We start from the raw sequence: 26951 nt of genomic DNA on the forward strand, positions 1-26951 counted from the left end.
TGAATATTGTTGGTGTTACACTGCGGCGTTGCCTCTACCAGCAGGCTCCAGTTGAACGTAAGTTACATTAAATGCAACCACCCACACGTTGTGCAAATGAAAAAAAAAACAAGACGTCACAGAAGCACGCAATAAAAAAGCAAAAAGAACGGTGCCATCAGCACTCGGTGTTCCCAGGTGGTCTCCCTCCCAAGTACTGACCGAGCCCAATGCTGCTTAGCTTCGGGGATCGGACGAGAACCGGCGTATTCAGCATGGTATGGCCGATGGCGAGAATGTGCTGTTTACGACTGCACCTGTATCGTGCTGCTATGTTGTGCAGTCGCCGAATGTATTGCTACAGCATACAGCACGTACGCGGCAGTCTTTCCGTGAACAATACACGCACGCGTCGTGTACGTTGATCACTCCGTTTGTGGTTGTTCGCTGCATGCGTGCGTGCTAGTGCTCACAAAAACAAGAGGGCGAGCGCCACATTTTGCGCGCGTTGCAGCCCACAAGGTGCCACTTTATTGATGCGTTGTCATTGAGCTGTATGCGGGTGTGATAAGTAAGCGGTTAGAAGCTTGTGCGACTAAATTTTGCATCATTACGTATACCGCTTACCACCGTCATCATTCCGCGTACAATATCGTGTAGTGGCCTGAATATAGTTGGTGTTTCACTTCGGCGTTGGCTCTACCAGCAGGCTCCAGTTGAACGTCAGTTACAGTAAATGCAACCACCCACACATTGTGCAAATGAAAAAAAAACAAGACGTCACAGAAGCACGCAATAAAAACGCAAAAAGAACGGTGCCATCAGCACTCGGTGTTCCCAGGTGGTCTCCCTCCCAAGTACTGACCGAGCCCAATGCTGCTTAGCTTCGGGGATCGGACGAGAACCGGCGTATTCAGCATGGTATGGCCGATGGCGAGAATGTGCTGTTTACGACTGCACCTGTATCGTGCTGCTGTGTTGTGCAGTCGCCGAATGTATTGCTACAGCATACAGCACGTACGCGGCAGTCTTTCCGTGAACAATACACGCACGCGTCGTGTACGTTGATCACTCCGTTTGTGGTTGTTCGCTGCATGCGTGCGTGCTAGTGCTCACAAAAACAAGAGGGCGAGCGCCACATTTTGCGCGCGTTGCAGCCCACAAGGTGCCACTTTATTGATGCGTTGTCATTGAGCTGTATGCGGGTGTGATAAGTAAGCGGTTAGAAGCTTGTGCGACTAAATTTTGCATCATTACGTATACCGCTTACCACCGTCATCATTGCGCGTACAATATCGTGTAGTGGCCTGAATATTGTTGGTGTTACACTTCGGCGTTGGCTCTACCAGCAGGCTCCAGTTGAACGTAAGTTACAGTAAATGCAACCACCCACACGTTGTGCAAATGAAAAAAAAACAAGACGTCACAGAAGCCCGCAATAAAAAAGCAAAAAGAACGGTGGTATCAGCACTCGGTGTTCCCAGGTGGTCTCCCTCACAAGTACTGACCGAGCCCAATGCTGCTTAGCTTCGGGGATCGGACGAGAACCGGCGTGTTCAGCATGGTATGGCCGATGGCGAGAATGTGCTGTTTACGACTGCACCTGTATCGTGCTGCTATGTTGTGCAGTCGCCGAATGTATTGCTACAGCATACAGCACGTACACGGCAGTCTTTCCGTGAACAATACACGCACGCGTCGTGTACGTTGATCACTCCGTTTGTGGTTGTTCGCTGCATGCGTGCGTGCTAGTGCTCACAAAAACAAGAGGGCGAGCGCCACATTTTGCGCGCGTTGCAGCCCACAAGGTGCCACTTTATTGATGCGTTGTCATTGAGCTGTATGCGGGTGTGATAAGTAAGCGGTTAGAAGCTTGTGCGACTAAATTTTGCATCATTACGTAGACCGCTTACCACCGTCATCATTCCGCGTACAATATCGTGTAGTGGCCTGAATATTGTTGGTGTTACACTTCGGCGTTGGCTCTACCAGCAGGCTCCAGTTGAACGTAAGTTACAGTAAATGCAACCACCCACACATTGTGCAAATGAAAAAAAATACAAGACGTCACAGAAGCACGCAATAAAAAAGCAAAAAGAACGGTGCCATCAGCACTCGGTGTTCCCAGGTGGTCTCCCTCCCAAGTACTGACCGAGCCCAATGCTGCTTAGCTTCGGGGATCGGACGAGAACCGGCGTATTCAGCATGGTATGGCCGATGGCGAGAATGTGCTGTTTACGACTGCACCTGTATCGTGCTGCTATGTTGTGCAGTCGCCGAATGTATTGCTACAGCATACAGCACGTACGCGGCAGTCTTTCCGTGAGCAATACACGCACGCGTCGTGTACGTTGATCACTCCGTTTGTGGTTGTTCTCTGCATGCGTGCGTGCTAGTGCTCACAAAAACAAGAGGGCGAGCGCCACATTTTGAGCGCGTTGCAGCCCAGAATGGTGCCACTTTATTGATGCGTTGTCATTGAGCTGTATGCGAGTGTGATAAGTAAGCGGTGAGAAGCTTGTGCGACTAAATTTTGCATCATTACGTATACCGCTTGCCACCGTCATCATTCCGCGTACAATATCGTGTAGTGGCCTGAATATTGTTGGCGTTACACTTCGGCGTTGGCTCTACCAGCAGGCTCCAGTTGAACGTAAGTTACAGTAAATGCAACCACCCACACGTTGTGCAAATGAAAAAAAAAACAAGACGTCACAGAAGCACGCAATAAAAAAGCAAAAAGAATGGTGCCATCAGCACTCGGTGTTCCCAGGTGGTCTCCCTCCCAGGTACTGACCGAGCCCAATGCTGCTTAGCTTCGGGGATCGGACGAGAACCGGCGTATTCAGCATGGTATGGCCGATGGCGAGAATGTGCTGTTTACGACTGCGCCTGTATCGTGCTGCTATGTTGTGCAGTCGCCGAATGTATTGCTACAGCATACAGCACGTACGCGGCAGTCTTTCCGTGAACAATACACGCACGCGTCGTGTACGTTGATCACTCCGTTTGTGGTTGTTCGCTGCATGCGTGCGTGCTAGTGCTCACAAAAACAAGAGGGCGAGCGCCACATTTTGCGCGCGTTGCAGCCCACAAGGTGCCACTTTATTGATGCGTTGTCATTGAGCTGTATGCGGGTGTGATAAGTAAGCGGTTAGAAGCTTGTGCGACTAAATTTTGCATCATTACGTATACCGCTTACCACCGTCATCATTCCGCGTACAATATCGTGTAGTGGCCTGAATATAGTTGGTGTTACACTTCGGCGTTGGCTCTACCAGCAGGCTCCAGTTGAACGTAAGTTACAGTAAATGCAACCACCCACACATTGTGCAAATGAAAAAAAAACAAGACGTCACAGAAGCACGCAATAAAAACGCAAAAAGAACGGTGCCATCAGCACTCGGTGTTCCCAGGTGGTCTCCCTCCCAAGTACTGACCGAGCCCAACGCTGCTTAGCTTCGGGGATCGGACGAGAACCGGCGTATTCAGCATGGTATGGCCGATGGCGAGAATGTGCTGTTTACGACTGCACCTGTATCGTGCTGCTATGTTGTGCAGTCGCCGAATGTATTGCTACAGCATACAGCACGTACGCGGCAGTCTTTCCGTGAACAATACACGCACGCGTCGTGTACGTTGATCACTCCGTTTGTGGTTGTTCGCTGCATGCGTGCGTGCTAGTGCTCACAAAAACAAGAGGGCGAGCGCCACATTTTGCGCGCGTTGCAGCCCACAAGGTGCCACTTTATTGATGCGTTGTCATTGAGCTGTATGCGGGTGTGATAAGTAAGCGGTTAGAAGCTTGTGCGACTAAATTTTGCATCATTACGTATACCGCTTACCACCGTCATCATTCCGCGTACAATATCGTGTAGTGGCCAGAATATAGTTGGTGTTACACTGCGGCGTTGCCTCTACCAGCAGGCTCCAGTTGAACGTAAGTTACAGTAAATGCAACCACCCACACATTGTGCAAATGAAAAGAAAAACAAGACGTCACAGAAGCACGCAATAAAAACGCAAAAAGAACGGTGCCATCAGCACTCGGTGTTCCCAGGTGGTCTCCCTCCCAAGTACTGACCGAGCCCAAAGCTGCTTAGCTTCGGGGATCGGACGAGAACCGGCGTATTCAGCATGGTATGGCCGATGGCGAGAATGTGCTGTTTACGACTGCACCTGTATCGTGCTGCTATGTTGTGCAGTCGCCGAATGTATTGCTACAGCATACAGCACGTACGCGGCAGTCTTTCCGTGAACAATACACGCACGCGTCGTGTACGTTGATTACTCCGTTTGTGGTTGTTCGCTGCATGCGTGCGTGCTAGTGCTCACAAAAACAAGAGGGCGAGCGCCACATTTTGCGCGCGTTGCAGCCCACAAGGTGCCACTTTATTGATGCGTTGTCATTGAGCTGTATGCGGGTGTGATAAGTAAGCGGTTAGAAGCTTGTGCGACTAAATTTTGCATCATTACGTATACCGCTTACCACCGTCATCATTCCGCGTACAATATCGTGTAGTGGCCTGAATATAGTTGGTGTTACACTTCGGCGTTGGCTCTACCAGCAGGCTCCAGTTGAACGTAAGTTACAGTAAATGCAACCACCCACACATTGTGCAAATGAAAAAAAAAACAAGACGTCACAGAAGCCCGCAATAAAAAAGCAAAAAGAACGGTGGTATCAGCACTCGGTGTTCCCAGGTGGTCTCCCTCCCAAGTACTGACCGAGCCCAATGCTGCTTAGCTTCGGGGATCGGACGAGAACCGGCGTATTCAGCATGGTATGGCCGATGGCGAGAATGTGCTGTTTACGACTGCACCTGTATCGTGCTGATATGTTGTGCAGTTGCCGAATGTATTGCTACAGCATACAGCACGTACGCGGCAGTCTTTCCGTGAACAATACACGCACGCGTCGAGTACGTTGATCACTCCGTTTGTGGTTGTTCGCTGCATGCGTGCGTGCTAGTGCTCACAAAAACAAGAGGCCGAGCGCCACATTTTGCGCGCGTTGCAGCCCAGAAGGTGGCGCTTTATTGATGCGTTGTCATTGAGCTGTATGCGGGTGTGATAAGTAAGCGGTTAGAAGCTTGTGCGACTAAATTTTGCATCATTACGTATACCGCTTACCACCGTCATCATTCCGCGTACAATATCGTGTAGTGGCCTGAATATTGTTGGTGTTACACTTCGGCGTTGGCTCTACCAGCAGGCTCCAGTTGAACGTAAGTTACAGTAAATGCAACCACCCACACGTTGTGCAAATGAAAAAAAAACAAGACGTCACAGAAGCACGCAATAAAAAAGCAAAAAGAACGGTGCTATCAGCACTCGGTGTTCCCAGGTGGTCTCCCTCACAAGTACTGACCGAGCCCAATGCTGCTTAGCTTCGGGGATCGGACGAGAACCGGCGTATTCAGCATGGTATGGCCGATGGCGAGAATGTGCTGTTTACGACTGCACCTGTATCGTGCTGCTATGTTGTGCAGTCGCCGAATGTATTGCTACAGCATACAGCGCGTACGCGGCAGTCTTTCCGTGAACAATACACGCACGCGTCGTGTACGTTGATCACTCCGTTTGTGGTTGTTCGCTGCATGCGTGCGTGCTAGTGCTCACAAAAACAAGAGGGCGAGCGCCACATTTTGCGCGCGTTGCAGCCCACAAGGTGCCACTTAATTGATGCGTTGTCATTGAGCTGTATGCGGGTGTGATAAGTAAGCGGTTAGAAGCTTGTGCGACTAAATTTTGCATCATTACGTATACCGCTTACCACCGTCATCATTCCGCGTACAATATCGTGTAGTGGCCTGAATATTGTTGGTGTTACACTTCGGCGTTGGCTCTACCAGCAGGCTCCAGTTGAATGTAAGTTACAGTAAATGCAACCACCCACACGTTGTGCAAATGAAAAAAAAACAAGACGTCACAGAAGCACGCAATAAAAAAGCAAAAAGAACGGTGCCATCAGCACTCGGTGTTCCCATGTGGTCTCCCTCCCAAGTACTGACCGAGCCCAATGCTGCTTAGCTTCGGGGATCGGACGAGAACCGGCGTATTCAGCATGGTATGGCCGATGGCGAGAATGTGCTGTTTACGACTGCACCTGTATCGTGCTGCTATGTTGTGCAGTCGCCGAATGTATTGCGACAGCATACAGCACGTACGCGGCAGTCTTTCCGTGAACAATACACGCACGCGTCGTGTACGTTGATCACTCCGTTTGTGGTTGTTCGCTGCATGCGTGCGTGCTAGTGCTCACAAAAACAAGAGGCCGAGCGCCACATTTTGCGCGCGTTGCAGCCCAGAAGGTGGCGCTTTATTGATGCGTTGTCATTGAGCTGTATGCGGGTGTGATAAGTAAGCGGTTAGAAGCTTGTGCGACTAAATTTTGCATCATTACGTATACCGCTTACCACCGTCATCATTCCGCGTACAATATCGTGTAGTGGCCTGAATATTGTTGGTGTTACACTTCGGCGTCGGCTCTACCAGCAGGCTCCAGTTGAACGTAAGTTACAGTAAATGCAACCAGCCACACGTTGTGCAAATGAAAAAAAAACAAGACGTCACAGAAGCACGCAATAAAAAAGCAAAAAGAACGGTGCTATCAGCACTCGGTGTTCCCAGGTGGTCTCCCTCACAAGTACTGACCGAGCCCAATGCTGCTTAGCTTCGGGGATCGGACGAGAACCGGCGTATTCAGCATGGTATGGCCGATGGCGAGAATGTGCTGTTTACGACTGCACCTGTATCGTGCTGCTATGTTGTGCAGTCGCCGAATGTATTGCTACAGCATACAGCGCGTACGCGGCAGTCTTTCCGTGAACAATACACGCACGCGTCGTGTACGTTGATCACTCCGTTTGTGGTTTTTCGCTGCATGCGTGCGTGCTAGTGCTCACAAAAACAAGAGGGCGAGCGCCACATTTTGCGCGCGTTGCAGCCCACAAGGTGGCACCTAATTGATGCGTTGTCATTGAGCTGTATGCGGGTGTGATAAGTAAGCGGTTAGAAGCTTGTGCGACTAAATTTTGCATCATTACGTATACCGCTTACCACCGTCATCATTCCGCGTACAATATCGTGTAGTGGCCTGAATATTGTTGGTGTTACACTTCGGCGTTGGCTCTACCAGCAGGCTCCAGTTGAATGTAAGTTACAGTAAATGCAACCACCCACACGTTGTGCAAATGAAAAAAAAAACAAGACGTCACAGAAGCACGCAATAAAAAAGCAAAAAGAACGGTGCCATCAGCACTCGGTGTTCCCATGTGGTCTCCCTCCCAAGTACTGACCGAGCCCAATGCTGCTTAGCTTCGGGGATCGGACGAGAACCGGCGTATTCAGCATGGTATGGCCGATGGCGAGAATGTGCTGTTTACGACTGCACCTGTATCGTGCTGCTATGTTGTGCAGTCGCCGAATGTATTGCGACAGCATACAGCACGTACGCGGCAGTCTTTCCGTGAACAATACACGCACGCGTCGTGTACGTTGATCACTCCGTTTGTGGTTGTTCGCTGCATGCGTGCGTGCTAGTGCTCACAAAAACAAGAGGGCGAGCGCCACATTTTGCGCGCGTTGCAGCCCACAAGGTGCCGCTTTATTGATGCGTTGTCATTGAGCTCTATGCGGGTGTGATAAGTAAGCGGTTAGAAGCTTGTGCGACTAAATTTTGCATCATTACGTATACCGCTTACCACCGTCATCATTCCGCGTACAATATCGTGTAGTGGCCTGAATATAGTTGGTGTTACACTTCGGCGTTGGCTCTACCAGCAGGCTCCAGTTGAACGTCAGTTACAGTAAATGCAACCACCCACACGTTGTGCAAATGAAAAAAAAAAAACAAGACGTCACAGAAGCACGCAATAAAAACGCAAAAAGAACGGTGCCATCAGCACTCGGTGTTCCCAGGTGGTCTCCCTCCCAAGTACTGACCGAGCCCAATGCTGCTTAGCTTCGGGGATCGGACGAGAACCGGCGTATTCAGCATGGTATGGCCGATGGCGAGAATGTGCTGTTTACGACTGCACCTGTATCGTGCTGCTATGTTGTGCAGTCGCCGAATGTATTGCTACAGCATACAGCACGTACGCGGCAGTCTTTCCGTGAACAATACACGCACGCGTCGTGTACGTTGATTACTCCGTTTGTGGTTGTTCGCTGCATGCGTGCGTGCTAGTGCTCACAAAAACAAGAGGGCGAGCGCCACATTTTGCGCGCGTTGCAGCCCACAAGGTGCCACTTTATTGATGCGTTGTCATTGAGCTGTATGCGGGTGTGATAAGTAAGCGGTTAGAAGCTTGTGCGACTAAATTTTGCATCATTACGTATACCGCTTACCACCGTCATCATTCCGCGTACAATATCGTGTAGTGGCCTGAATATAGTTGGTGTTACACTTCGGCGTTGGCTCTACCAGCAGGCTCCAGTTGAACGTAAGTTACAGTAAATGCAACCACCCACACATTGTGCAAATGAAAAAAAAACAAGACGTCACAGAAGCACGCAATAAAAACGCAAAAAGAACGGTGGTATCAGCACTCGGTGTTCCCAGGTGGTCTCCCTCCCAAGTACTGACCGAGCCCAATGCTGCTTAGCTTCGGGGATCGGACGAGAACCGGCGTATTCAGCATGGTATGGCCGATGGCGAGAATGTGCTGTTTACGACTGCACCTGTATCGTGCTGCTATGTTGTGCAGTCGCCGAATGTATTGCTACAGCATACAACACGTACGCGGCAGTCTTTCCGTGAACAATACACGCACGCGTCGTGTACGTTGATCACTCCGTTTGTGGTTGTTTGCTGCATGCGTGCGTGCTAGTGCTCACAAAAACAAAAGGGCGAGCGCCACATTTTGCGCGCGTTGCACCCCACAAGGTGCCACTTTATTGATGCGTTGTCATTGAGCTGTACGCGGGTGTGATAAGTAAGCGGTTAGAAGCTTGTGCGACTAAATTCTGCATCATTACGTATACCGCTTACCACCGTCATCATTGGGCGTACAATATCGTGTAGTGGCCTGAATATTGTTGGTGTTACACTTCGGCGTTGGCTCTACCAGCAGGCTCCAGTTGAACGTAAGTTACAGTAAATGCAACCACCCACACGTTGTGCAAATGAAAAAAAAAAAACACGACGTCACAGAAGCCCGCAATAAAAAAGCAAAAAGAACGGTGGTATCAGCACTCGGTGTTCCCAGGTGGTCTCCCTCCCAAGTACTGACCGAGCCCAATGCTGCTTAGCTTCGGGGATCGGACGAGAACCGGCGTATTCAGCATGGTATGGCCGATGGCGAGAATGTGCTGTTTACGACTGCACCTGTATCGTGCTGCTATGTTGTGCAGTTGCCGAATGTATTGCTACAGCATACAGCACGTACGCGGCAGTCTTTCCGTGAACAATACACGCACGCGTCGAGTACGTTGATCACTCCGTTTGTGGTTGTTCGCTGCATGCGTGCGTGCTAGTGCTCACAAAAACAAGAGGCCGAGCGCCACATTTTGCGCGCGTTGCAGCCCAGAAGGTGCCACTTTATTGATGCGTTGTCATTGAGCTGTATGCGGGTGTGATAAGTAAGCGGTTAGAAGCTTGTGCGACTAAATTTTGCATCATTACGTATACCGCTTACCACCGTCATCATTCCGCGTACAATATCGTGTAGTGGCCTGAATATTGTTGGTGTTACACTTCGGCGTTGGCTCTACCAGCAGGCTCCAGTTGAACGTAAGTTACAGTAAATGCAACCACCCACACGTTGTGCAAATGAAAAAAAAAACAAGACGTCACAGAAGCACGCAATAAAAAAGCAAAAAGAACGGTGCTATCAGCACTCGGTGTTCCCAGGTGGTCTCCCTCACAAGTACTGACCGAGCCCAATGCTGCTTAGCTTCGGGGATCGGACGAGAACCGGCGTATTCAGCATGGTATGGCCGATGGCGAGAATGTGCTGTTTACGACTGCACCTGTATCGTGCTGCTATGTTGTGCAGTCGCCGAATGTATTGCTACAGCATACAGCGCGTACGCGGCAGTCTTTCCGTGAACAATACACGCACGCGTCGTGTACGTTGATCACTCCGTTTGTGGTTGTTCGCTGCATGCGTGCGTGCTAGTGCTCACAAAAACAAGAGGGCGAGCGCCACATTTTGCGCGCGTTGCAGCCCACAAGGTGCCACTTAATTGATGCGTTGTCATTGAGCTGTATGCGGGTGTGATAAGTAAGCGGTTAGAAGCTTGTGCGACTAAATTTTGCATCATTACGTATACCGCTTACCACCGTCATCATTCCGCGTACAATATCGTGTAGTGGCCTGAATATTGTTGGTGTTGCACTTCGGCGTTGGCTCTACCAGCAGGCTCCAGTTGAATGTAAGTTACAGTAAATGCAACCACCCACACGTTGTGCAAATGAAAAAAAAAACAAGACGTCACAGAAGCACGCAATAAAAAAGCAAAAAGAACGGTGCCATCAGCACTCGGTGTTCCCATGTGGTCTCCCTCCCAAGTACTGACCGAGCCCAATGCTGCTTAGCTTCGGGGATCGGACGAGAACCGGCGTATTCAGCATGGTATGGCCGATGGCGAGAATGTGCTGTTTACGACTGCACCTGTATCGTGCTGCTATGTTGTGCAGTCGCCGAATGTATTGCGACAGCATACAGCACGTACGCGGCAGTCTTTCCGTGAACAATACAAGCACGCGTCGTGTACGTTGATCACTCCGTTTGTGGTTGTTCGCTGCATGCGTGCGTGCTAGTGCTCACAAAAACAAGAGGGCGAGCGCCACATTTTGCGCGCGTTGCAGCCCACAAGGTGCCGCTTTATTGATGCGTTGTCATTGAGCTCTATGCGGGTGTGATAAGTAAGCGGTTAGAAGCTTGTGCGACTAAATTTTGCATCATTACGTATACCGCTTACCACCGTCATCATTCCGCGTACAATATCGTGTAGTGGCCTGAATATAGTTGGTGTTACACTTCGGCGTTGGCTCTACCAGCAGGCTCCAGTTGAACGTCAGTTACAGTAAATGCAACCACCCACACGTTGTGCAAATGAAAAAAAAAACAAGACGTCACAGAAGCACGCAATAAAAACGCAAAAAGAACGGTGCCATCAGCACTCGGTGTTCCCAGGTGGTCTCCCTCCCAAGTACTGACCGAGCCCAATGCTGCTTAGCTTCGGGGATCGGACGAGAACCGGCGTATTCAGCATGGTATGGCCGATGGCGAGAATGTGCTGTTTACGACTGCACCTGTATCGTGCTGCTATGTTGTGCAGTCGCCGAATGTATTGCTACAGCATACAGCACGTACGCGGCAGTCTTTCCGTGAACAATACACGCACGCGTCGTGTACGTTGATTACTCCGTTTGTGGTTGTTCGCTGCATGCGTGCGTGCTAGTGCTCACAAAAACAAGAGGGCGAGCGCCACATTTTGCGCGCGTTGCAGCCCACAAGGTGCCACTTTATTGATGCGTTGTCATTGAGCTGTATGCGGGTGTGATAAGTAAGCGGTTAGAAGCTTGTGCGACTAAATTTTGCATCATTACGTATACCGCTTACCACCGTCATCATTCCGCGTACAATATCGTGTAGTGGCCGGAATATAGTTGGTGTTACACTTCGGCGTTGGCTCTACCAGCAGGCTCCAGTTGAACGTAAGTTACAGTAAATGCAACCACCCACACATTGTGCAAATGAAAAAAAAACAAGACGTCACAGAAGCACGCAATAAAAACGCAAAAAGAACGGTGGTATCAGCACTCGGTGTTCCCAGGTGGTCTCCCTCCCAAGTACTGACCGAGCCCAATGCTCCTTAGCTTCGGGGATCGGACGAGAACCGGCGTATTCAGCGTGGTATGGCCGATGGCGAGAATGTGCTGTTTACAACTGCACCTGTATCGTGCTGCTATGTTGTGCAGTCGCCGAATGTATTGCTACAGCACACAGCACGTACGCGGCAGTCTTTCCGTGAACAATACACGCACGCGTCGTGTACGTTGATCACTCCGTTTGTGGTTGTTCGCTGCATGCGTGCGTGCTAGTGCTCACAAAAACAAGAGGGCGAGCGCCACATTTTGCGCGCGTTGCAGCCCACAAGGTGCCACTTTATTGATGCGTTGTCATTGAGCTGTACGCGGGTGTGATAAGTAAGCGGTTAGAAGCTTGTGCGACTAAATTCTGCATCATTACGTATACCGCTTACCACCGTCATCATTGCGCGTACAATATCGTGTAGTGGCCTGAATATTGTTGGTGTTACACTTCGGCGTTGGCTCTACCAGCAGGCTCCAGTTGAACGTAAGTTACAGTAAATGCAACCACCCACACGTTGTGCAAATGAAAAAAAAAAAAAAACACGACGTCACAGAAGTCCGCAATAAAAAAGCAAAAAGAACGGTGGTATCAGCACTCGGTGTTCCCAGGTGGTCTCCCTCCCAAGTACTGACCGAGCCCAATGCTGCTTAGCTTCGGGGATCGGACGAGAACCGGCGTATTCAGCATGGTATGGCCGATGGCGAGAATGTGCTGTTTACGACTGCACCTGTATCGTGCTGCTATGTTGTGCAGTTGCCGAATGTATTGCTACAGCATACAGCACGTACGCGGCAGTCTTTCCGTGAACAATACACGCACGCGTCGAGTACGTTGATCACTCCGTTTGTGGTTGTTCGCTGCATGCGTGCGTGCTAGTGCTCACAAAAACAAGAGGCCGAGCGCCACATTTTGCGCGCGTTGCACCCCACAAGGTGCCACTTTATTGATGCGTTGTCATTGAGCTGTACGCGGGTGTGATAAGTAAGCGGTTAGAAGCTTGTGCGACTAAATTCTGCATCATTACGTATACCGCTTACCACCGTCATCATTCCGCGTACAAGATCGTGTAGTGGACTGAATATTGTTGGTGTTACACTTCGGCGTTGGCTCTACCAGCAGGCTCCAGTTGAACGTAAGTTACAGTAAATGCAACCACCCACACGTTGTGCTAATGAAAAATAAAACAAGACGTCACAGAAGCACGCAATAAAAAAGCAAAAAGAACGGTGCCATCAGCACTCGGTGTTCCCAGGTGGTCTCCCTCCCAAGTACTGACCGAGCCCAATGCTCCTTAGCTTCGGGGATCGGACGAGAACCGGCGTATTCAGCGTGGTATGGCCGATGGCGAGAATGTGCTGTTTACAACTGCACCTGTATCGTGCTGCTATGTTGTGCAGTCGCCGAATGTATTGCTACAGCACACAGCACGTACGCGGCAGTCTTTCCGTGAACAATACACGCACGCGTCGTGTACGTTGATCACTCCGTTTGTGGTTGTTCGCTGCATGCGTGCGTGCTAGTGCTCACAAAAACAAGAGGGCGAGCGCCACATTTTGCGCGCGTTGCAGCCCACAAGGTGCCACTTTATTGATGCGTTGTCATTGAGCTGTATGCGGGTGTGATAAGTAAGCGGTTAGAAGCTTGTGCGACTAAATTTTGCATCATTACGTAGACCGCTTACCACCGTCATCATTCCGCGTACAATATCGTGTAGTGGCCTGAATATTGTTGGTGTTACACTGCGGCGTTGCCTCTACCAGCAGGCTCCAGTTGAACGTAAGTTACATTAAATGCAACCACCCACACGTTGTGCAAATGAAAAAAAAAACAAGACGTCACAGAAGCACGCAATAAAAAAGCAATAAGAACGGTGCCATCAGCACTCGGTGTTCCCAGGTGGTCTCCCTCCCAAGTACTGACCGAGCCCAATGCTGCTTAGCTTCGGGGATCGGACGAGAACCGGCGTATTCAGCATGGTATGGCCGATGGCGAGAATGTGCTGTTTACGACTGCACCTGTATCGTGCTGCTATGTTGTGCAGTCGCCGAATGTATTGCTACAGCATACAGTACGTACGCGGCAGTCTTTCCGTGAGCAATACACGCACGCGTCGTGTACGTTGATCACTCCTTTTGTGGTTGTTCTCTGCATGCGTGCGTGCTAGTGCTCACAAAAACAAGAGGGCGAGCGCCACATTTTGAGCGCGTTGCAGCCCACAAGGTGCCACTTTATTGATGGGTTGTCATTGAGCTGCATGCGGGTGTGAAAAGTAAGCGGTGAGAAGCTTGTGCGACTAAATTTTGCATCATTACGTATACCGCTTGCCACCGTCATCATTCCGCGTACAATATCGTGTAGTGGCCTGAATATTGTTGGCGTTACACTTCGGCGTTGGCTCTACCAGCAGGCTCCAGTTGAACGTAAGTTACAGTAAATGCAACCACCCACACGTTGTGCTAATAAAAAAAAAAACAAGACGTCACAGAAGCACGCAATAAAAAAGCAAAAAGAACGGTGCCATCAGCACTCGGTGTTCCCAGGTCGTCTCCCTCCCAGGTACTGACCGAGCCCAATGCTGCTTAGCTTCGGGGATCGGACGAGAACCGGCGTATTCAGCATGGTATGGCCGATGGCGAGAATGTGCTGTTTACGACTGCACCTGTATCGTGCTGCTATGTTGTGCAGTCGCCGAATGTATTGCTACAGCATACAGCACGTACGCGGCAGTCTTTCCGTGAGCAATACACGCACGCGTCGTGTACGTTGATCACTCCGTTTGTGGTTGTTCTCTGCATGCGTGCGTGCTAGTGCTCACAAAAACAAGAGGGCGAGCGCCACATTTTGAGCGCGTTGCAGCCCAGAAGGTGCCACTTTATTGATGCGTTGTCATTGAGCTGTATGCGAGTGTGATAAGTAAGCGGTGAGAAGCTTGTCCGACTAAATTTTGCATCATTACGTATACCGCTTGCCACCGTCATCATTCCGCGTACAATATCGTGTAGTGGCCTGAATATTGTTGGCGTTACACTTCGGCGTTGGCTCTACCAGCAGGCTCCAGTTGAACGTAAGTTACAGTAAATGCAACCACCCACACGTTGTGCAAATGAAAAAAAAAACAAGACGTCACAGAAGCACGCAATAAAAAAGCAAAAAGAATGGTGCCATCAGCACTCGGTGTTCCCTGGTGGTCTCCCTCCCAGGTACTGACCGAGCCCAATGCTGCTTAGCTTCGGGGATCGGACGAGAACCGGCGTATTCAGCATGGTATGGCCGATGGCGAGAATGTGCTGTTTACGACTGCGCCTGTATCGTGCTGCTATGTTGTGCAGTCGCCGAATGTATTGCTACAGCATACAGCACGTACGCGGCAGTCTTTCCGTGAACAATACACGCACGCGTCGTGTACGTTGATCACTCCGTTTGTGGTTGTTCGCTGCATGCGTGCGTGCTAGTGCTCACAAAAACAAGAGGGCGAGCGCCACATTTTGCGCGCGTTGCAGCCCACAAGGTGCCACTTTATTGATGCGTTGTCATTGAGCTGTATGCGGGTGTGATAAGTAAGCGGTTAGAAGCTTGTGCGACTAAATTTTGCATCATTACGTATACCGCTTACCACCGTCATCATTCCGCGTACAATATCGTGTAGTGGCCTGAATATAGTTGGTGTTACACTTCGGCGTTGGCTCTACCAGCAGGCTCCAGTTGAACGTAAGTTACAGTAAATGCAACCACCCACACATTGTGCAAATGAAAAAAAAACAAGACGTCACAGAAGCACGCAATAAAAACGCAAAAAGAACGGTGCCATCAGCACTCGGTGTTCCCAGGTGGTCTCCCTCCCAAGTACTGACCGAGCCCAACGCTGCTTAGCTTCGGGGATCGGACGAGAACCGGCGTATTCAGCATGGTATGGCCGATGGCGAGAATGTGCTGTTTACGACTGCACCTGTATCGTGCTGCTATGTTGTGCAGTCGCCGAATGTATTGCTACAGCATACAGCACGTACGCGGCAGTCTTTCCGTGCACAATACACGCACGCGTCGTGTACGTTGATCACTCCGTTTGTGGTTGTTCGCTGCATGCGTGCGTGCTAGTGCTCACAAAAACAAGAGGGCGAGCGCCACATTTTGCGCGCGTTGCAGCCCACAAGGTGCCACTTTATTGATGCGTTGTCATTGAGCTGTATGCGGGTGTGATAAGTAAGCGGTTAGAAGCTTGTGCGACTAAATTTTGCATCATTACGTATACCGCTTACCACCTTCATCATTCCGCGTACAATATCGTGTAGTGGCCTGAATATAGTTGGTGTTACACTTCGGCGTTGGCTCTACCAGCAGGCTCCAGTTGAACGTAAGTTGCAGTAAATGCAACCACCCACACATTGTGCAAATGAAAAAAAAAACAAGACGTCACAGAAGCACGCAATAAAAACGCAAAAAGAACGGTGCCATCAGCACTCGGGGTTCCCAGGTAGTCTCCCTCCCAAGTACTGACCGAGCCCAATGCTGCTTAGCTTCGGGGATCGGACGAGAACCGGCGTATTCAGCATGGTATGGCCGATGGCGAGAATGTGCTGTTTACGACTGCACCTGTATCGTGCTGCTATGTGTTGCAGTCGCCGAATGTATTGCTACAGCATACAGCACGTACGCGGCAGTCTTTCCGTGAACAATACACGCACGCGTCGAGTACGTTGACCCCTCCGTTTGTGGTTGTTCGCTGCATGCGTGCGTGCTAGTGCTCACAAAAACAAGAGGGCGAGCGCCACATTTTGCGCGCGTTGCAGCCCACAAGGTGCCACTTTATTGATACGTTGTCATTGAGCTGTATGCGGGTGTGATAAGTAAGCGGTTAGAAGCTTGTGCGACTAAATTTTGCATCATTACGTATACCGCTTACCACCGTCATCATTCCGCGTACAATATCGTGTAGTGGCCAGAATATAGTTGGTGTTACACTTCGGCGTTGGCTCTACCAGCAGGCTCCAGTTGAACGTAAGTTACAGTAAATGCAACCACCCACACATTGTGCAAATGAAAAGAAAAACAAGACGTCACAGAAGCACGCAATAAAAACGCAAAAAGAACGGTGCCATCAGCACTCGGTGTTCCCAGGTGGTCTCCCTCCCAAGTACTGACCGAGCCCAAAGCTGCTTAGCTTCGGGGATCGGACGAGAACCGGCGTATTCAGCATGGTATGGCCGATGGCGAGAATGTGCTGTTTACGACTGCACCTGTATCGTGCTGCTATGTTGTGCAGTCGCCGAATGTATTGCTACAGCATACAGCACGTACGCGGCAGTCTTTCCGTGAACAATACACGCACGCGTCGTGTACGTTGATTACTCCGTTTGTGGTTGTTCGCTGCATGCGTGCGTGCTAGTGCTCACAAAAACAAGAGGGCGAGCGCCACATTTTGCGCGCGTTGCAGCCCACAAGGTGCCACTTTATTGATGCGTTGTCATTGAGCTGTATGCGGGTGTGATAAGTAAGCGGTTAGAAGCTTGTGCGACTAAATTTTGCATCATTACGTATACCGCTTACCACCGTCATCATTCCGCGTACAATATCGTGTAGTGGCCTGAATATAGTTGGTGTTACACTTCGGCGTTGGCTCTACCAGCAGGCTCCAGTTGAACGTAAGTTACAGTAAATGCAACCACCCACACATTGTGCAAATGAAAAAAAAAACAAGACGTCACAGAAGCACGCAATAAAAACGCAAAAAGAACGGTGGTATCAGCACTCGGTGTTCCCAGGTGGTCTCCCTCCCAAGTACTGACCGAGCCCAATGCTGCTTAGCTTCGGGGATCGGACGAGAACCGGCGTATTCAGCATGGTATGGCCGATGGCGAGAATGTGCTGTTTACGACTGCACCTGTATCGTGCTGCTATGTTGTGCAGTCGCCGAATGTATTGCTACAGCATACAACACGTACGCGGCAGTCTTTCCGTGAACAATACACGCACGCGTCGTGTACGTTGATCACTCCGTTTGTGGTTGTTTGCTGCATGCGTGCGTGCTAGTGCTCACAAAAACAAAAGGGCGAACGCCACATTTTGTGCGCATTGCAGCCCACAAGGTGCCACTTTATTGATGCGTTGTCATTGATCTGTACGCGGGTGTGATAAGTAAGCGGTTAGAAGCTTGTGCGACTAAATTCTGCATCATTACGTATACCGCTTACCACCGTCATCATTGCGCGTACAATATCGTGTAGTGGCCTGAATATTGTTGGTGTTACACTTCGGCGTTGGCTCTACCAGCAGGCTCCAGTTGAACGTAAGTTACAGTAAATGCAACCACCCACACGTTGTGCAAATGAAAAAAAAACAAGACGTCACAGAAGCCCGCAATAAAAAAGCAAAAAGAACGGTGGTATCAGCACTCGGTGTTCCCAGGTGGTCTCCCTCCCAAGTACTGACCGAGCCCAATGCTGCTTAGCTTCGGGGATCGGACGAGAACCGGCGTATTCAGCATGGTATGGCCGATGGCGAGAATGTGCTGTTTACGACTGCACCTGTATCGTGCTGATATGTTGTGCAGTTGCCGAATGTATTGCTACAGCATACAGCACGTACGCGGCAGTCTTTCCGTGAACAATACACGCACGCGTCGAGTACGTTGATCACTCCGTTTGTGGTTGTTCGCTGCATGCGTGCGCGCTAGTGCTCACAAAAACAAGAGGCCGAGCGCCACATTTTGCGCGCGTTGCAGCCCAGAAGGTGGCGCTTTATTGATGCGTTGTCATTGACCTGTATGCGGGTGTGATAAGTAAGCGGTTAGAAGCTTGTGCGACTAAATTTTGCATCATTACGTATACCGCTTACCACCGTCATCATTCCGCGTACAATATCGTGTAGTGGCCTGAATATTGTTGGTGTTACACTTCGGCGTTGGCTCTACCAGCAGGCTCCAGTTGAACGTAAGTTACAGTAAATGCAACCACCCACACGTTGTGCAAATGAAAAAAAAACAAGACGTCACAGAAGCACGCAATAAAAAAGCAAAAAGAACGGTGCTATCAGCACTCGGTGTTCCCAGGTGGTCTCCCTCACAAGTACTGACCGAGCCCAATGCTGCTTAGCTTCGGGGATCGGACGAGAACCGGCGTATTCAGCATGGTATGGCCGATGGCGAGAATGTGCTGTTTACGACTGCACCTGTATCGTGCTGCTATGTTGTGCAGTCGCCGAATGTATTGCTACAGCATACAGCGCGTACGCGGCAGTCTTTCCGTGAACAATACACGCACGCGTCGTGTACGTTGATCACTCCGTTTGTGGTTGTTCGCTGCATGCGTGCGTGCTAGTGCTCACAAAAACAAGAGGGCGAGCGCCACATTTTGCGCGCGTTGCAGCCCACAAGGTGCCACTTAATTGATGCGTTGTCATTGAGCTGTATGCGGGTGTGATAAGTAAGCGGTTAGAAGCTTGTGCGACTAAATTTTGCATCATTACGTATACCGCTTACCACCGTCATCATTCCGCGTACAATATCGTGTAGTGGCCTGAATATTGTTGGTGTTACACTTCGGCGTTGGCTCTACCAGCAGGCTCCAGTTGAATGTAAGTTACAGTAAATGCAACCACCCACACGTTGTGCAAATGAAAAAAAAAACAAGACGTCACAGAAGCACGCAATAAAAAAGCAAAAAGAACGGTGCCATCAGCACTCGGTGTTCCCATGTGGTCTCCCTCCCAAGTACTGACCGAGCCCAATGCTGCTTAGCTTCGGGGATCGGACGAGAACCGGCGTATTCAGCATGGTATGGCCGATGGCGAGAATGTGCTGTTTACGACTGCACCTGTATCGTGCTGCTATGTTGTGCAGTCGCCGAATGTATTGCGACAGCATACAGCACGTACGCGGCAGTCTTTCCGTGAACAATACACGCACGCGTCGTGTACGTTGATCACTCCGTTTGTGGTTGTTCGCTTCATGCGTGCGTGCTAGTGCTCACAAAAACAAGAGGCCGAGCGCCACATTTTGCGCGCGTTGCAGCCCAGAAGGTGGCGCTTTATTGATGCGTTGTCATTGAGCTGTATGCGGGTGTGATAAGTAAGCGGTTAGAAGCTTGTGCGACTAAATTTTGCATCATTACGTATACCGCTTACCACCGTCATCATTCCGCGTACAATATCGTGTAGTGGCCTGAATATTGTTGGTGTTACACTTCGGCGTTGGCTCTACCAGCAGGCTCCAGTTGAACGTAAGTTACAGTAAATGCAACCAGCCACACGTTGTGCAAATGAAAAAAAAACAAGACGTCACAGAAGCACGCAATAAAAAAGCAAAAAGAACGGTGCTATCAGCACTCGGTGTTCCCAGGTGGTCTCCCTCACAAGTACTGACCGAGCCCAATGCTGCTTAGCTTCGGGGATCGGACGAGAACCGGCGTATTCAGCATGGTATGGCCGATGGCGAGAATGTGCTGTTTACGACTGCACCTGTATCGTGCTGCTATGTTGTGCAGTCGCCGAATGTATTGCTACAGCATACAGCGCGTACGCGGCAGTCTTTCCGTGAACAATACACGCACGCGTCGTGTACGTTGATCACTCCGTTTGTGGTTGTTCGCTGCATGCGTGCGTGCTAGTGCTCACAAAAACAAGAGGGCGAGCGCCACATTTTGCGCGCGTTGCAGCCCACAAGGTGGCACCTAATTGATGCGTTGTCATTGAGCTGTATGCGGGTGTGATAAGTAAGCGGTTAGAAGCTTGTGCGACTAAATTTTGCATCATTACGTATACCGCTTACCACCGTCATCATTCCGCGTACAATATCGTGTAGTGGCCTGAATATTGTTGGTGTTACACTTCGGCGTTGGCTCTACCAGCAGGCTCCAGTTGAATGTAAGTTACAGTAAATGCAACCACCCACACGTTGTGCAAATGAAAAAAAAAAAACAAGACGTCACAGAAGCACGCAATAAAAAAGCAAAAAGAACGGTGCCATCAGCACTCGGTGTTCCCATGTGGTCTCCCTCCCAAGTACTGACCGAGCCCAATGCTGCTTAGCTTCGGGGATCGGACGAGAACCGGCGTATTCAGCATGGTATGGCCGATGGCGAGAATGTGCTGTTTACGACTGCACCTGTATCGTGCTGCTATGTTGTGCAGTCGCCGAATGTATTGCGACAGCATACAGCACGTACGCGGCAGTCTTTCCGTGAACAATACACGCACGCGTCGTGTACGTTGATCACTCCGTTTGTGGTTGTTCGCTGCATGCGTGCGTGCTAGTGCTCACAAAAACAAGAGGGCGAGCGCCACATTTTGCGCGCGTTGCAGCCCACAAGGTGCCGCTTTATTGATGCGTTGTCATTGAGCTCTATGCGGGTGTGATAAGTAAGCGGTTAGAAGCTTGTGCGACTAAATTTTGCATCATTACGTATACCGCTTACCACCGTCGTCATTCCGCGTACAATATCGTGTAGTGGCCTGAATATAGTTGGTGTTACACTTCGGCGTTGGCTCTACCAGCAGGCTCCAGTTGAACGTCAGTTACAGTAAATGCAACCACCCACACGTTGTGCAAATGAAAAAAAAAAACAAGACGTCACAGAAGCACGCAATAAAAACGCAAAAAGAACGGTGCCATCAGCACTCGGTGTTCCCAGGTGGTCTCCCTCCCAAGTACTGACCGAGCCCAATGCTGCTTAGCTTCGGGGATCGGACGAGAACCGGCGTATTCAGCATGGTATGGCCGATGGCGAGAATGTGCTGTTTACGACTGCACCTGTATCGTGCTGCTATGTTGTGCAGTCGCCGAATGTATTGCTACAGCATACAGCACGTACGCGGCAGTCTTTCCGTGAACAATACACGCACGCGTCGTGTACGTTGATTACTCCGTTTGTGGTTGTTCGCTGCATGCGTGCGTGCTAGTGCTCACAAAAACAAGAGGGCGAGCGCCACATTTTGCGCGCGTTGCAGCCCACAAGGTGCCACTTTATTGATGCGTTGTCATTGAGCTGTATGCGGGTGTGATAAGTAAGCGGTTAGAAGCTTGTGCGACTAAATTTTGCATCATTACGTATACCGCTTACCACCGTCATCATTCCGCGTACAATATCGTGTAGTGGCCTGAATATAGTTGGTGTTACACTTCGGCGTTGGCTCTACCAGCAGGCTCCAGTTGAACGTAAGTTACAGTAAATGCAACCACCCACACATTGTGCAAATGAAAAAAAAACAAGACGTCACAGAAGCACGCAATAAAAACGCAAAAAGAACGGTGGTATCAGCACTCGGTGTTCCCAGGTGGTCTCCCTCCCAAGTACTGACCGAGCCCAATGCTGCTTAGCTTCGGGGATCGGACGAGAACCGGCGTATTCAGCATGGTATGGCCGATGGCGAGAATGTGCTGTTTACGACTGCACCTGTATCGTGCTGCTATGTTGTGCAGTCGCCGAATGTATTGCTACAGCATACAACACGTACGCGGCAGTCTTTCCGTGAACAATACACGCACGCGTCGTGTACGTTGATCACTCCGTTTGTGGTTGTTTGCCGCATGCGTGCGTGCTAGTGCTCACAAAAACAAAAGGGCGAGCGCCACATTTTGCGCGCGTTGCACCCCACATGGTGCCACTTTATTGATGCGTTGTCATTGAGCTGTACGCGGGTGTGATAAGTAAGCGGTTAGAAGCTTGTGCGACTAAATTCTGCATCATTACGTATACCGCTTACCACCGTCATCATTGCGCGTACAATATCGTGTAGTGGCCTGAATATTGTTGGTGTTACACTTCGGCGTTGGCTCTACCAGCAGGCTCCAGTTGAACGTAAGTTACAGTAAATGCAACCACCCACACGTTGTGCAAATGAAAAAAAAAACACGACGTCACAGAAGCCCGCAATAAAAAAGCAAAAAGAACGGTGGTATCAGCACTCGGTGTTCCCAGGTGGTCTCCCTCCCAAGTACTGACCGAGCCCAATGCTGCTTAGCTTCGGGGATCGGACGAGAACCGGCGTATTCAGCATGGTATGGCCGATGGCGAGAATGTGCTGTTTACGACTGCACCTGTATCGTGCTGCTATGTTGTGCAGTTGCCGAATGTATTGCTACAGCATACAGCACGTACGCGGCAGTCTTTCCGTGAACAATACACGCACGCGTCGAGTACGTTGATCACTCCGTTTGTGGTTGTTCGCTGCATGCGTGCGTGCTAGTGCTCACAAAAACAAGAGGCCGAGCGCCACATTTTGCGCGCGTTGCAGCCCAGAAGGTGCCACTTTATTGATGCGTTGTCATTGAGCTGTATGCGGGTGTGATAAGTAAGCGGTTAGAAGCTTGTGCGACTAAATTTTGCATCATTACGTATACCGCTTACCACCGTCATCATTCCGCGTACAATATCGTGTAGTGGCCTGAATATTGTTGGTGTTACACTTCGGCGTTGGCTCTACCAGCAGGCTCCAGTTGAACGTAAGTTACAGTAAATGCAACCACCCACACGTTGTGCAAATGAAAAAAAAAAAACAAGACGTTACAGAAGCACGCAATAAAAAAGCAAAAAGAACGGTGCTATCAGCACTCGGTGTTCCCAGGTGGTCTCCCTCACAAGTACTGACCGAGCCCAATGCTGCTTAGCTTCGGGGATCGGACGAGAACCGGCGTATTCAGCATGGTATGGCCGATGGCGAGAATGTGCTGTTTACGACTGCACCTGTATCGTGCTGCTATGTTGTGCAGTCGCCGAATGTATTGCTACAGCATACAGCGCGTACGCGGCAGTCTTTCCGTGAACAATACACGCACGCGTCGTGTACGTTGATCACTCCGTTTGTGGTTGTTCGCTGCATGCGTGCGTGCTAGTGCTCACAAAAACAAGAGGGCGAGCGCCACATTTTGCGCGCGTTGCAGCCCACAAGGTGCCACTTAATTGATGCGTTGTCATTGAGCTGTATGCGGGTGTGATAAGTAAGCGGTTAGAAGCTTGTGCGACTAAATTTTGCATCATTACGTATACCGCTTACCACCGTCATCATTCCGCGTACAATATCGTGTAGTGGCCTGAATATTGTTGGTGTTGCACTTCGGCGTTGGCTCTACCAGCAGGCTCCAGTTGAATGTAAGTTACAGTAAATGCAACCACCCACACGTTGTGCAAATGAAAAAAAAAACAAGACGTCACAGAAGCACGCAATAAAAAAGCAAAAAGAACGGTGCCATCAGCACTCGGTGTTCCCATGTGGTCTCCCTCCCAAGTACTGACCGAGCCCAATGCTGCTTAGCTTCGGGGATCGGACGAGAACCGGCGTATTCAGCATGGTATGGCCGATGGCGAGAATGTGCTGTTTACGACTGCACCTGTATCGTGCTGCTATGTTGTGCAGTCGCCGAATGTATTGCGACAGCATACAGCACGTACGCGGCAGTCTTTCCGTGAACAATACACGCACGCGTCGTGTACGTTGATCACTCCGTTTGTGGTTGTTCGCTGCATGCGTGCGTGCTAGTGCTCACAAAAACAAGAGGGCGAGCGCCACATTTTGCGCGCGTTGCAGCCCACAAGGTGCCGCTTTATTGATGCGTTGTCATTGAGCTCTATGCGGGTGTGATAAGTAAGCGGTTAGAAGCTTGTGCGACTAAATTTTGCATCATTACGTATACCGCTTACCACCGTCATCATTCCGCGTACAATATCGTGTAGTGGCCTGAATATAGTTGGTGTTACACTTCGGCGTTGGCTCTACCAGCAGGCTCCAGTTGAACGTCAGTTACAGTAAATGCAACCACCCACACGTTGTGCAAATGAAAAAAAAAACAAGACGTCACAGAAGCACGCAATAAAAACGCAAAAAGAACGGTGCCATCAGCACTCGGTGTTCCCAGGTGGTCTCCCTCCCAAGTACTGACCGAGCCCAATGCTGCTTAGCTTCGGGGATCGGACGAGAACCGGCGTATTCAGCATGGTATGGCCGATGGCGAGAATGTGCTGTTTACGACTGCACCTGTATCGTGCTGCTATGTTGTGCAGTCGCCGAATGTATTGCTACAGCATACAGCACGTACGCGGCAGTCTTTCCGTGAACAATACACGCACGCGTCGTGTACGTTGATTACTCCGTTTGTGGTTGTTCGCTGCATGCGTGCGTGCTAGTGCTCACAAAAACAAGAGGGCGAGCGCCACATTTTGCGCGCGTTGCAGCCCACAAGGTGCCACTTTATTGATGCGTTGTCATTGAGCTGTATGCGGGTGTGATAAGTAAGCGGTTAGAAGCTTGTGCGACTAAATTTTGCATCATTACGTATACCGCTTACCACCGTCATCATTCCGCGTACAATATCGTGTAGTGGCCTGAATATAGTTGGTGTTACACTTCGGCGTTGGCTCTACCAGCAGGCTCCAGTTGAACGTAAGTTACAGTAAATGCAACCACCCACACATTGTGCAAATGAAAAAAAAAACAAGACGTCACAGAAGCACGCAATAAAAACGCAAAAAGAACGGTGGTATCAGCACTCGGTGTTCCCAGGTGGTCTCCCTCCCAAGTACTGACCGAGCCCAATGCTGCTTAGCTTCGGGGATCGGACGAGAACCGGCGTATTCAGCATGGTATGGCCGATGGCGAGAATGTGCTGTTTACGACTGCACCTGTATCGTGCTGCTATGTTGTGCAGTCGCCGAATGTATTGCTACAGCATACAACACGTACGCGGCAGTCTTTCCGTGAACAATACACGCACGCGTCGTGTACGTTGATCACTCCGTTTGTGGTTGTTTGCTGCATGCGTGCGTGCTAGTGCTCACAAAAACAAAAGGGCGAGCGCCACATTTTGCGCGCGTTGCACCCCACAAGGTGCCACTTTATTGATGCGTTGTCATTGAGCTGTACGCGGGTGTGATAAGTAAGCGGTTAGAAGCTTGTGCGACTAAATTCTGCATCATTACGTATACCGCTTACCACCGTCATTATTGCGCGTACAATATCGTGTAGTGGCCTGAATATTGTTGGTGTTACACTTCGGCGTTGGCTCTACCAGCAGGCTCCAGTTGAACGTAAGTTACAGTAAATGCAACCACCCACACGTTGTGCAAATGAAAAAAAAAAACACGACGTCACAGAAGCCCGCAATAAAAAAGCAAAAAGAACGGTGGTATCAGCACTCGGTGTTCCCAGGTGGTCTCCCTCCCAAGTACTGACCGAGCCCAATGCTGCTTAGCTTCGGGGATCGGACGAGAACCGGCGTGTTCAGCATGGTATGGCCGATGGCGAGAATGTGCTGTTTACGACTGCACCTGTATCGTGCTGCTATGTTGTGCAGTCGCCGAATGTATTGCTACAGCATACAGCACGTACACGGCAGTCTTTCCGTGAACAATACACGCACGCGTCGTGTACGTTGATCACTCCGTTTGTGGTTGTTCGCTGCATGCGTGCGTGCTAGTGCACACAAAAACAAGAGGGCGAGCGCCACATTTTGCGCGCGTTGCAGCCCACAAGGTGCCACTTTATTGATGCGTTGTCATTGAGCTGTATGCGGGTGTGATAAGTAAGCGGTTAGAAGCTTGTGCGACTAAATTTTGCATCATTACGTAGACCGCTTACCACCGTCATCATTCCGCGTACAATATCGTGTAGTGGCCTGAATATTGTTGGTGTTACACTTCGGCGTTGGCTCTACCAGCAGGCTCCAGTTGAACGTAAGTTACAGTAAATGCAACCACCCACACATTGTGCAAATGAAAAAAAAAAACAAGACGTCACAGAAGCACGCAATAAAAAAGCAAAAAGAACGGTGCCATCAGCACTCGGTGTTCCCAGGTGGTCTCCCTCCCAAGTACTGACCGAGCCCAATGCTGCTTAGCTTCGGGGATCGGACGAGAACCGGCGTATTCAGCATGGTATGGCCGATGGCGAGAATGTGCTGTTTACGACTGCACCTGTATCGTGCTGCTATGTTGTGCAGTCGCCGAATGTATTGCTACAGCATACAGCACGTACGCGGCAGTCTTTCCGTGAGCAATACACGCACGCGTCGTGTACGTTGATCACTCCGTTTGTGGTTGTTCTCTGCATGCGTGCGTGCTAGTGCTCACAAAAACAAGAGGGCGAGCGCCCCATTTTGAGCGCGTTGCAGCCCAGAAGGTGCCACTTTATTGATGCGTTGTCATTGAGCTGTATGCGAGT

At 50.2% G+C, this 26951-nt stretch overlaps 21 non-coding genes and 21 pseudogenes across 21 annotated transcripts; all 42 read right to left on the reverse strand.

The window, feature by feature from the left end:
• Positions 1-152: 152 nt before the first annotated feature.
• LOC142562025 (5S ribosomal RNA) lies at positions 153-271 on the reverse strand. The gene has a single exon (XR_012823855.1). It is a non-coding gene; the product is annotated as a 5S ribosomal RNA (ribosomal RNA).
• Positions 272-795: 524 nt separating this feature from the next.
• LOC142562036 (5S ribosomal RNA) lies at positions 796-914 on the reverse strand. The gene has a single exon (XR_012823856.1). It is a non-coding gene; the product is annotated as a 5S ribosomal RNA (ribosomal RNA).
• A 524-nt stretch (positions 915-1438) lies between these two features.
• On the reverse strand, positions 1439-1557 carry LOC142562233 (5S ribosomal RNA; annotated as a pseudogene).
• A 525-nt stretch (positions 1558-2082) lies between these two features.
• Positions 2083-2201, reverse strand: LOC142562048 (5S ribosomal RNA). The gene has a single exon (XR_012823857.1). It is a non-coding gene; the product is annotated as a 5S ribosomal RNA (ribosomal RNA).
• Positions 2202-2727: 526 nt separating this feature from the next.
• LOC142562826 (5S ribosomal RNA) lies at positions 2728-2846 on the reverse strand. The gene has a single exon (XR_012824137.1). It is a non-coding gene; the product is annotated as a 5S ribosomal RNA (ribosomal RNA).
• Positions 2847-3370: 524 nt separating this feature from the next.
• LOC142562928 (5S ribosomal RNA) lies at positions 3371-3489 on the reverse strand. The gene has a single exon (XR_012824238.1). It is a non-coding gene; the product is annotated as a 5S ribosomal RNA (ribosomal RNA).
• A 525-nt stretch (positions 3490-4014) lies between these two features.
• Positions 4015-4133, reverse strand: LOC142561075 (5S ribosomal RNA). The gene has a single exon (XR_012823605.1). It is a non-coding gene; the product is annotated as a 5S ribosomal RNA (ribosomal RNA).
• A 525-nt stretch (positions 4134-4658) lies between these two features.
• LOC142561907 (5S ribosomal RNA) lies at positions 4659-4777 on the reverse strand (annotated as a pseudogene).
• A 524-nt stretch (positions 4778-5301) lies between these two features.
• Positions 5302-5420, reverse strand: LOC142561708 (5S ribosomal RNA; annotated as a pseudogene).
• Positions 5421-5944: 524 nt separating this feature from the next.
• Positions 5945-6063, reverse strand: LOC142562815 (5S ribosomal RNA). The gene has a single exon (XR_012824126.1). It is a non-coding gene; the product is annotated as a 5S ribosomal RNA (ribosomal RNA).
• Positions 6064-6587: 524 nt separating this feature from the next.
• On the reverse strand, positions 6588-6706 carry LOC142561710 (5S ribosomal RNA; annotated as a pseudogene).
• A 525-nt stretch (positions 6707-7231) lies between these two features.
• LOC142562816 (5S ribosomal RNA) lies at positions 7232-7350 on the reverse strand. Its single transcript, XR_012824127.1, has one exon. It is a non-coding gene; the product is annotated as a 5S ribosomal RNA (ribosomal RNA).
• A 527-nt stretch (positions 7351-7877) lies between these two features.
• Positions 7878-7996, reverse strand: LOC142562060 (5S ribosomal RNA). The gene has a single exon (XR_012823858.1). It is a non-coding gene; the product is annotated as a 5S ribosomal RNA (ribosomal RNA).
• Positions 7997-8520: 524 nt separating this feature from the next.
• On the reverse strand, positions 8521-8639 carry LOC142561909 (5S ribosomal RNA; annotated as a pseudogene).
• Positions 8640-9166: 527 nt separating this feature from the next.
• LOC142561910 (5S ribosomal RNA) lies at positions 9167-9285 on the reverse strand (annotated as a pseudogene).
• A 525-nt stretch (positions 9286-9810) lies between these two features.
• LOC142561711 (5S ribosomal RNA) lies at positions 9811-9929 on the reverse strand (annotated as a pseudogene).
• Positions 9930-10454: 525 nt separating this feature from the next.
• On the reverse strand, positions 10455-10573 carry LOC142562817 (5S ribosomal RNA). The gene has a single exon (XR_012824128.1). It is a non-coding gene; the product is annotated as a 5S ribosomal RNA (ribosomal RNA).
• A 525-nt stretch (positions 10574-11098) lies between these two features.
• Positions 11099-11217, reverse strand: LOC142562072 (5S ribosomal RNA). The gene has a single exon (XR_012823859.1). It is a non-coding gene; the product is annotated as a 5S ribosomal RNA (ribosomal RNA).
• A 524-nt stretch (positions 11218-11741) lies between these two features.
• On the reverse strand, positions 11742-11860 carry LOC142562507 (5S ribosomal RNA; annotated as a pseudogene).
• A 530-nt stretch (positions 11861-12390) lies between these two features.
• LOC142561911 (5S ribosomal RNA) lies at positions 12391-12509 on the reverse strand (annotated as a pseudogene).
• A 525-nt stretch (positions 12510-13034) lies between these two features.
• Positions 13035-13153, reverse strand: LOC142562010 (5S ribosomal RNA; annotated as a pseudogene).
• A 525-nt stretch (positions 13154-13678) lies between these two features.
• Positions 13679-13797, reverse strand: LOC142562085 (5S ribosomal RNA). Its single transcript, XR_012823861.1, has one exon. It is a non-coding gene; the product is annotated as a 5S ribosomal RNA (ribosomal RNA).
• Positions 13798-14322: 525 nt separating this feature from the next.
• On the reverse strand, positions 14323-14441 carry LOC142561763 (5S ribosomal RNA; annotated as a pseudogene).
• A 525-nt stretch (positions 14442-14966) lies between these two features.
• LOC142561117 (5S ribosomal RNA) lies at positions 14967-15085 on the reverse strand. The gene has a single exon (XR_012823645.1). It is a non-coding gene; the product is annotated as a 5S ribosomal RNA (ribosomal RNA).
• A 524-nt stretch (positions 15086-15609) lies between these two features.
• LOC142562929 (5S ribosomal RNA) lies at positions 15610-15728 on the reverse strand. Its single transcript, XR_012824239.1, has one exon. It is a non-coding gene; the product is annotated as a 5S ribosomal RNA (ribosomal RNA).
• A 525-nt stretch (positions 15729-16253) lies between these two features.
• LOC142561315 (5S ribosomal RNA) lies at positions 16254-16372 on the reverse strand (annotated as a pseudogene).
• Positions 16373-16897: 525 nt separating this feature from the next.
• LOC142561077 (5S ribosomal RNA) lies at positions 16898-17016 on the reverse strand. The gene has a single exon (XR_012823606.1). It is a non-coding gene; the product is annotated as a 5S ribosomal RNA (ribosomal RNA).
• A 525-nt stretch (positions 17017-17541) lies between these two features.
• On the reverse strand, positions 17542-17660 carry LOC142561912 (5S ribosomal RNA; annotated as a pseudogene).
• Positions 17661-18184: 524 nt separating this feature from the next.
• Positions 18185-18303, reverse strand: LOC142561914 (5S ribosomal RNA; annotated as a pseudogene).
• A 524-nt stretch (positions 18304-18827) lies between these two features.
• Positions 18828-18946, reverse strand: LOC142561712 (5S ribosomal RNA; annotated as a pseudogene).
• Positions 18947-19471: 525 nt separating this feature from the next.
• LOC142562818 (5S ribosomal RNA) lies at positions 19472-19590 on the reverse strand. Its single transcript, XR_012824129.1, has one exon. It is a non-coding gene; the product is annotated as a 5S ribosomal RNA (ribosomal RNA).
• A 524-nt stretch (positions 19591-20114) lies between these two features.
• Positions 20115-20233, reverse strand: LOC142561713 (5S ribosomal RNA; annotated as a pseudogene).
• A 527-nt stretch (positions 20234-20760) lies between these two features.
• LOC142562820 (5S ribosomal RNA) lies at positions 20761-20879 on the reverse strand. Its single transcript, XR_012824131.1, has one exon. It is a non-coding gene; the product is annotated as a 5S ribosomal RNA (ribosomal RNA).
• A 526-nt stretch (positions 20880-21405) lies between these two features.
• Positions 21406-21524, reverse strand: LOC142562097 (5S ribosomal RNA). The gene has a single exon (XR_012823862.1). It is a non-coding gene; the product is annotated as a 5S ribosomal RNA (ribosomal RNA).
• Positions 21525-22048: 524 nt separating this feature from the next.
• Positions 22049-22167, reverse strand: LOC142561915 (5S ribosomal RNA; annotated as a pseudogene).
• A 525-nt stretch (positions 22168-22692) lies between these two features.
• On the reverse strand, positions 22693-22811 carry LOC142561916 (5S ribosomal RNA; annotated as a pseudogene).
• A 527-nt stretch (positions 22812-23338) lies between these two features.
• On the reverse strand, positions 23339-23457 carry LOC142561714 (5S ribosomal RNA; annotated as a pseudogene).
• A 525-nt stretch (positions 23458-23982) lies between these two features.
• On the reverse strand, positions 23983-24101 carry LOC142562821 (5S ribosomal RNA). The gene has a single exon (XR_012824132.1). It is a non-coding gene; the product is annotated as a 5S ribosomal RNA (ribosomal RNA).
• Positions 24102-24626: 525 nt separating this feature from the next.
• On the reverse strand, positions 24627-24745 carry LOC142562108 (5S ribosomal RNA). Its single transcript, XR_012823863.1, has one exon. It is a non-coding gene; the product is annotated as a 5S ribosomal RNA (ribosomal RNA).
• Positions 24746-25270: 525 nt separating this feature from the next.
• On the reverse strand, positions 25271-25389 carry LOC142561917 (5S ribosomal RNA; annotated as a pseudogene).
• Positions 25390-25915: 526 nt separating this feature from the next.
• Positions 25916-26034, reverse strand: LOC142561953 (5S ribosomal RNA; annotated as a pseudogene).
• A 526-nt stretch (positions 26035-26560) lies between these two features.
• LOC142562119 (5S ribosomal RNA) lies at positions 26561-26679 on the reverse strand. Its single transcript, XR_012823864.1, has one exon. It is a non-coding gene; the product is annotated as a 5S ribosomal RNA (ribosomal RNA).
• Between the last annotated feature and the right edge of the window lie 272 nt (positions 26680-26951).

This window comes from Dermacentor variabilis, chromosome 10, assembly GCF_050947875.1.
Source record: "Dermacentor variabilis isolate Ectoservices chromosome 10, ASM5094787v1, whole genome shotgun sequence".
Lineage (NCBI taxonomy): Eukaryota > Metazoa > Arthropoda > Arachnida > Ixodida > Ixodidae > Dermacentor > Dermacentor variabilis.